The 10067-nt window shown below is 37.6% G+C and overlaps 1 long non-coding RNA gene across 1 annotated transcript; it reads left to right on the forward strand.

Annotated features, from left to right (window-relative positions):
- Positions 1 to 1035: 1035 nt before the first annotated feature.
- Positions 1036 to 9573, forward strand: LOC129922321 (uncharacterized). The gene is made up of 3 exons (XR_008774297.1): positions 1036 to 1183; positions 1548 to 1620; positions 9256 to 9573. It is a non-coding gene; the product is annotated as an uncharacterized LOC129922321 (long non-coding RNA).
- Positions 9574 to 10067: the final 494 nt, after the last annotated feature.

Raw genomic sequence — 10067 nt, forward strand, 5'->3', positions numbered from 1 at the left:
TTCGTGGCCGATTTTGAGTTTGTGTTTCCACACAAACCGTCTTTGTAACCTTGTTTCTTGACGATTTGAATAAGAGATCGACCCTTTGCAAAATCATTAGATCAATTAGATATTCATTATAAGACATCAATTAGGCCAGGTTCACATCTAACTTCGCATTCACTTTCACCTATCCCTTGGTCTGCTGGACCGCTGGGGCACCACACAAGATCTGTCAACCTTCTTTCTCCATTCCTCTATGTCATGGCTGACTCCAGCAAAGGGAGTGCCACCTTAACCTGCGATACATGTAGACGGGAATGTTTCGAGATTGGTCTCCAAGGTCACATGAACCATAGTCGTTCTACGACTGAAGGAAGGGAGATGACTCATTGCTGATAAAAATAATAAAATATTTCAACAGTGCCCGTATAATCTGACACTGAATTTGTAGATAAAATGTTAAAACTAATAAAAGTCTACTTGCATACTTTATTGTAAGCCATTCTACAGAGGCGCCCAACTGCCCACGATATGGAGATACATTTGTCTCCGTCTAACCATCAGATAAATATGCAGGACGCTATAGAGAGAAATTAAGAGCAGTGGGTTTATCCACATACGGTATCATTAATTATCATTGAAGCATTCGACAGTATATCGCAATATGAGATTCTGGATATGAGAATTACAGTTAGGGTTAAGCTCCGCATATGAAACTCGAACAGAGTTCCGTGTACTACTGCATTGTATAAATTGTATAAAGGCTTATATATGATGTAATTATAAAGTGATGCCCAGCCCCATTTCTTTCCTCTTTTAAAATGCCGTCGCTTCATTTTTGGCTACGCCCGCGATAGTTACATCCCCTTCAGGTTAAGAATTCATTGTTTATTTCTTTATTGGTGTTTCCTGATCTTAACGTCAGGCAGAAATAATGCATTTTTGTTTTGTTTGGCTATTTGATTAAAAGCAAAACAAATAATGAAGCGCCATATTAATACCCGCGTCAATATTGATATATAATTGTAATAAATATATTTCTCAACGAGGAAGTAGTGACACCCACGCACACACACACACACACACACACAAACATGTGAAGCTTACGTTCCAGTCCAACGAAATTGAATATAAATAGGAGACAGTGTTTTAACTAAGTCTGAGCAGTCACCAACCAGTCACACTTGTTAGCATCCATCAGGTAGGTGTTAATATTGTACAAATGATGTTACAAATGGTTTGGTAATATATTTATATTATATTAAGGATCATATAATAAAGTTTTTAAAAGTTATTCAACTACATATGCTGTAGGTTGTGTAATATTTTATACGGGAGATAGGTCATTGATTGTCCAAGTTTCTTTTTTAAACAAGATTACAAAGAGAGTTTGTGTTATCACACAAACTTTACTTTTTAAAAAATTGTAAAAGATTCAAGAAAAAACAACATAAAAACTATTAAGTATAGAAACAAAATATGCTTGGAATGCATGACACATTTGTAATAATTTTACCAAATGCAAACTGTATTTTTGTTATTTCTTTATTTATTTTCTTCTAAAGGTTGACATCATGAACGCCAGACAAACTTTAAACTTCGTGGTATCTGCAGCCGTGGTGGCTCTTTCTTTTTATGGTAAGAAGAACAAAATCTATTACCAATAGTCTGTTCAGTGGCCTGTGAGACTTTGTTTTATTACAAAGGATGTATTTAATTTAGAGATTTGTTATTCAATACAGGGCGACTTTAGGTATAAGCAAACTAGGCAGCCGCCTTGGGCATCAGGGATTCGCACAGCCCAAAGTTGTTGCAGTACGATAGGTGAAGAGATTTCGTAATTTAATTTTCTCGCTGTTTAGTTGTTGTTTTTTTTCTATTTCATTTGGGGCCACCTAATTCACTTGGCCTAGGGCTTCAATTATCTAAGGCCGATCCTGTTCAGTATGACTCCTCCCCCCCCCCCCCTCCCCGAAGTTACGAATTGAATAAAGGTATTATAAAAAGTGGGGTGCTTAAACGTTAGGCAAGCCAAACAAAAGATTTTTCTATAAATAGACTTCCCACAATATTTTGTTTAACTACGTAATCAGTGGCGTAGCATCCATGGCGCGAAGGGGTTCAATGAAACCGGGTCCACAAGCAATAGGGGCCCACAGCTGTGGCGTAGCAACTATGGCGCGAAGGAGCTCATTACGCTTGGGCCCATGCCTCAAGACCAGTTGGAGCCCACATAAGAATTTAGGAAGAACATTTGTTTGTTCATTTGAAACACTTTTAAGTCGTTTAACTCTGTTAAGAAGTTGTAAAAACATTGACTTTTAAGACACTACTACTTATATGCAGCCCTAACTGAATCAAACGTTATGACATAATTACTTTTTTTTAAGAAAAAGGTACGATCTTTACATTAGAATGTCTTTACATTTAGTTTACTCATTTTTTGTCACACACTAAATTTGTTTTATTGGCTGGAGAGGAGCCCATCAAGATATTCTTGAACCCGGAATACTTGTGTGATATTTACTTGTGTAGCAGGCAGTGGTTACGTCCTATAGTCATCGCAGTAGTGGTGTGATATTTACTTGTGTAGCAGGCAGTGGTTACGTCGTATACATCTACAGTCTCTGGCCATCACCTAAATTAAAATTTTACTTAAAAACTAATAATCCAATATTTAAACTACATGATTACATATTACTTCCTAATGTGTCTTAAAACGAATAGAAATTAATTAATAATATCGTTTTATCCCGTGCTTTAAAGAATGTGCGCTTATAATATTGTCTCTGACTCAGTCACAAGAAGCACTGGCACTTGATTTCCAACACCAATTCGGTCCAACACCAAGCCGTGTTTATGCCATCTCCCATTTAGCTCGAGCCTGTCGAGTCCTGGGTTGGATCCCCATACTAAATGAAATATAGATGTTAAATGTTTTCTTGGAGGTTCAGCGAGTGCCTATTTAAATTATTCCGATATCGGATTCCAGCGGTGGTTGATTTTGAAACCAATACGATGCCAATGCCCATACATTCTCATCGTATGACCTCAAAACCATCCATTCGAATAACTTAATTTTTTTATTTAAAAAGGTACGATCTTTACATTGGAATGTCTTTGCATTTAGATTACTCATTTTTGTCAAACACTAAATTTGTCTTATTGTCTGGAGGGGGGCCCACCAAGATGTTTTTGAACCCGGGCCCACGGGTACCTTGCTACGCCACTGTACGTAATAAATACATTCCCACGCATATATCACCACATCACATTATATCGATACATTCCCACGCATATATCAACACATCACATTAGATCGATACATTCCCGCGCATATATCACCACATCACATTAAATCGATACATTCCCGCGCATATATCACCACATCACATTATATCGATACATTCCCGCGCATATATCACCACATCACATTAAATCGATACATTCCCGCGCATATATCACCACATCACATTAGATCGATACATTCCCACACATATATCACCACATCACATTAGATCGATACATTCCCACGCATATATCACCACATCACATTAGATCGATACATTCCCGCGCATATATCACCACATCACATTAGATCGATGATGCATTCCCACGCATATATCACCACATCACATTAGATCGATATATTCCCACGCATATATCACCACATCACATTAGATCGATACATTCTCACGCATATATTACCGCATCACATTAGATCGATACATTCCCACGCATATATCACCGCATCACATTAGATCGATACATTCCCACGCATATATCACCACATCACATTAGATCGATACATTCCAACGCATATATCACCACATCACATTAGATCGATACATTCCCACGCATATATCACCACATCACATTAGATCGATACATTCCCACGCATATATCACCACATCACATTAGATCGATACATTCCCACGCATATATCAACACATCACATTAGATCGATACATTCCCACGCATATATCAACACATCACATTAGATCGATACATTCCCACACATATATCACCACATCACATTAGATCGCTACATTCCCACGCATATATCACCACATCAAATTAGATCGATACACTCCCACGCATATATCACCACATCACATTAGATCGATACATTCCAACGCATATATCATCGCATCACATTAGATCGATACATTCCCACGCATATATCACCACATCACATTAGATCGATACATTTCCGTGGCATATATCAACACATCACATTAGATCGATACATTCCCACGCATATATCACCACATCACATTAGATCGATACATTCCCACGCAAATATCACCACATCACATTAGATCGATACATTCCCACGCATATATCACCACATCACATTAGATAGATACATTCCCACACATATATCACCACATCACATTAGATCGATACATTCCCACACATATATCACCACATCACATTAGATCGATACATTCCCACGCATATATCAACACATCACATTAGATCGATACATTCCCACGCATATATCAACACATCACATTAGATCGATACATTCCCACACATATATCACCACATCACATTAGATCGCTACATTCCCACGCATATATCACCACATCAAATTAGATCGATACACTCCCACGCATATATCACCACATCACATTAGATCGATACATTCCAACGCATATATCATCGCATCACATTAGATCGATACATTCCCACGCATATATCACCACATCACATTAGATCGATACATTTCCGTGGCATATATCAACACATCACATTAGATCGATACATTCCCACGCATATATCACCACATCACATTAGATCGATACATTCCCACGCAAATATCACCACATCACATTAGATCGATACATTCCCACACATATATCACCACATCACATTAGATCGATACATTCCCACGCATATATCACCACATCACATTAGATCGATACATTCCAACGCATATATCACCACATCACATTAGATCGATACATTCCAACGCATATATCACCGCATCACATTAGATCGATACATTCCCACACATATATCACCACATCACATTAGATCGATACATTCCCACACATATATCACCACATCCCATTAGATCGATACATTCCCACGCATATATCACCACATCAAATTAGATCGATACATTCCCACACATATATCACCACATCACATTAGATCGATACATTCCCACACATATATCACCACATCACATTAGATCGATACATTCCCACGCATATATCACCACATCACATTAGATCGATACATTCGGACACATATATCACCACATCACATTAGATCGATACATTCCCACACATATATCACCACATCACATTAGATCGATACATTCCCGCGCATATATCACCACATCACATTAGATCGATACATTCCCACGCATATATCACCACATCAAATTAGATCGATGCATTCCCACGCATATATCACCACATCACATTAGATTGATACATTCCCACGCATATATCACCACATCACATTAGATCGATGCATTCCCACGCATATATCACCACATCACATTAGATCGATACATTCCATATCACCACATCACATTAGATCGATACATTCCCACGCAAATATCACCACATCACATTAGATCGATACATTCCCACACATATATCACCACATCACATTAGATAGATACATTCCCACACATATATCACCACATCACATTAGATCGATACATTCCCACACATATATCACCACATCACATTAGATCGATACATTCCCACGCATATATCACCACATCCCATTAGATCGATACATTCCCACGCATATATCACCACATCACATTAGATCGATACATTCCCACGCATATATCACCACATCACATTAGATCGATACATTCCCACGCATATATCACCACATCACATTAGATCGATACATTCCCACGCATATATCAACACATCACATTAGATCGATACATTCCCACGCATATATCAACACATCACATTAGATCGATACATTCCCACACATATATCACCACATCACATTAGATCGCTACATTCCCACGCATATATCACCACATCAAATTAGATCGATACACTCCCACGCATATATCACCACATCACATTAGATCGATACATTCCAACGCATATATCATCGCATCACATTAGATCGATACATTCCCACGCATATATCACCACATCACATTAGATCGATACATTTCCGTGGCATATATCAACACATCACATTAGATCGATACATTCCCACGCATATATCACCACATCACATTAGATCGATACATTCCCACGCAAATATCACCACATCACATTAGATCGATACATTCCCACGCATATATCACCACATCACATTAGATAGATACATTCCCACACATATATCACCACATCACATTAGATCGATACATTCCCACACATATATCACCACATCACATTAGATCGATACATTCCCACGCATATATCAACACATCACATTAGATCGATACATTCCCACGCATATATCAACACATCACATTAGATCGATACATTCCCACACATATATCACCACATCACATTAGATCGCTACATTCCCACGCATATATCACCACATCAAATTAGATCGATACACTCCCACGCATATATCACCACATCACATTAGATCGATACATTCCAACGCATATATCATCGCATCACATTAGATCGATACATTCCCACGCATATATCACCACATCACATTAGATCGATACATTTCCGTGGCATATATCAACACATCACATTAGATCGATACATTCCCACGCATATATCACCACATCACATTAGATCGATACATTCCCACGCAAATATCACCACATCACATTAGATCGATACATTCCCACACATATATCACCACATCACATTAGATCGATACATTCCCACGCATATATCACCACATCACATTAGATCGATACATTCCAACGCATATATCACCACATCACATTAGATCGATACATTCCAACGCATATATCACCGCATCACATTAGATCGATACATTCCCACACATATATCACCACATCACATTAGATCGATACATTCCCACACATATATCACCACATCCCATTAGATCGATACATTCCCACGCATATATCACCACATCAAATTAGATCGATACATTCCCACACATATATCACCACATCACATTAGATCGATACATTCCCACACATATATCACCACATCACATTAGATCGATACATTCCCACGCATATATCACCACATCACATTAGATCGATACATTCGGACACATATATCACCACATCACATTAGATCGATACATTCCCACACATATATCACCACATCACATTAGATCGATACATTCCCGCGCATATATCACCACATCACATTAGATCGATACATTCCCACGCATATATCACCACATCAAATTAGATCGATGCATTCCCACGCATATATCACCACATCACATTAGATCGATACATTCCATATCACCACATCACATTAGATCGATACATTCCCACGCAAATATCACCACATCACATTAGATCGATACATTCCCACGCATATATCACCACATCACATTAGATAGATACATTCCCACACATATATCACCACATCACATTAGATCGATACATTCCCACACATATATCACCACATCACATTAGATCGATACATTCCCACGCATATATCACCACATCCCATTAGATCGATACATTCCCACGCATATATCACCACATCACATTAGATCGATACATTCCCACGCATATATCACCACATCACATTAGATCGATACATTCGGACACATATATCACCACATCACATTAGATCGATGCATTCCCACGCAAATATCACCACATCACATTAGATCGATACATTCCCACGCATATATCACCACATCAAATTAGATCGATGCATTCCCACGCATATATCACCACATCACATTATATCGATACATTCTCACGCATATATCACCACATCACATTATATCGATACATTCCCGCGCATATATCACCACATCACATTAGATCGATACATTCCCACGCATATATCACCACATCACATTAGATCGATACATTCCATATCACCACATCACATTAGATCGATACATTCCCACGCATATATCACCACATCACATTAGATCGATACATTCCCACGCATATATCACCACATCACATTAGATCGATACATTCCCACGCATATATCACCACATCACATTAGATCGATACATTCCCACGCATATATCACCACATCACATTAGATCGATGCATTCCCACGCAAATATCACCACATCACATTAGATCGATACATTCCCACGCATATATCACCACATCAAATTAGATCGATGCATTCCCACGCATATATCACCACATCACATTAGATCGATACATTCCCAAGCATATATCACCACATCACATTAGATCGATACATTCCCACGCATATATCACCACATCACATTAGATCGATACATTCCCACGCATATATCACCACATCACATTAGATCGATACATTCCCGCGCATATATCACCACATCACATTAGATCGATACATTCCCACGCATATATCACCACATCACATTAGATCGATACATTCTCACGCATATATCACCACATCACATTATATCGATACATTCTCACGCATATATCACCACATCACATTATATCGATACATTCCCGCGCATATATCACCACATCACATTAGATCGATACATTCCCACGCATATATCACCACATCACATTAGATCGATACATTCCCACACATATATCACCACATCAAATTAGATCGATACATTCCCACACATATATCACCACATCACATTAGATCGATACATTCCAACGCATATATCACCACATCACATTAGACCGATGCATTCCCACGCATATATCACCACATCACATTAGATCGATACATTCCCACACATATATCACCACATCACATTAGATTGATACATTCCAACGCATATATCACCACATCACATTAGATCGATGCATTCCCACGCATATATCACCACATCACATTAGATGTTGAACACTCACACACTTTTAATAAATTGTCCACGTTGATAAAAAAAACAACTTTGATTTAAAATTGCTAGAATGTAGATCAAAAGTCATCTTTACCATTTTCTATTTGATTCAAAAGAAATTTTGCTCTTAGACTTAAGGTCATCTTTACTGTTCTCTTTTAGATTTTGAAAGTTGTATCATGTAGACTAAAGGTCATCCTCACTATTCTCTTTCTGATTTAAAAGTTTTAGCATTAAGATAAAGGTCATATTCACTGATCTCTTTTTAAATTTAATAGTTCCAGGTCCATCAATCAGACTAAATGGTCACTATTTTCTCCACAGTGGTTGGAGTGGACGCCATATGTGAGGCGAGCAAAGGTTGTTTTACATGCTCTAACAAAACCATTTATGCTTGTTAACTTCTGAGACAGACCAACCACGTTCAACATGGATACGACAATGAAATATTTTATTCGTCTTTCAAATTTTAAGAATTTCTTTTTTAACTATCATTAACAATTGAGCTACATCTATAACAAGTATTCAACACTAATCTGTTACAATAACAAAAGATGTCTCGGTCTACATATTCCTTTAGTGGAGTCTTTCACTTCAAAGAAATACCTACAAAACAATAAAATAGCACTATTTAAAAAAATGCATGAGATGTTATGTATTTTTGTTATAACGTGTGTTGGTCTTTCATACATTGTATGCATGTTTATGAATTAGCAATAATTAGATGAATAATTAGAGATGGAAACTTCGAAATTCATAAACAAGAAAAACATTTTTTAGAAATAATTTTAAAAAAGAAAGATAATACCTCCTTTATACAACTTATATGGTGAAAGGAAAATGGTTAGAGTCGTTTTTGAGAGCCGTGTCTACCCAGGTTCCATTTTTCATGAAGATACGAGTTGAATAGAGGTAAAGTTCCTGTATATCATTGGAAAAAAAATTATTAGCTTGTTGGCCACACGGGGGAAACTCTAGTTTGACCGTTATAATTTTTCAAAGTATTAAAAGAAATCCATTTAAATTTGGCGAGAGAACGAGAATATTTGTATCTTGAACAGACTCTACGTCTTCAGGTGTTTCTACGTGTAGGCATTATAGTACTTTATTCTCGAGGTGGGGGGTGGGGGAGAATG

Source organism: Biomphalaria glabrata, chromosome 1 (genome assembly GCF_947242115.1).
Source record: "Biomphalaria glabrata chromosome 1, xgBioGlab47.1, whole genome shotgun sequence".
NCBI lineage: Eukaryota > Metazoa > Mollusca > Gastropoda > Planorbidae > Biomphalaria > Biomphalaria glabrata.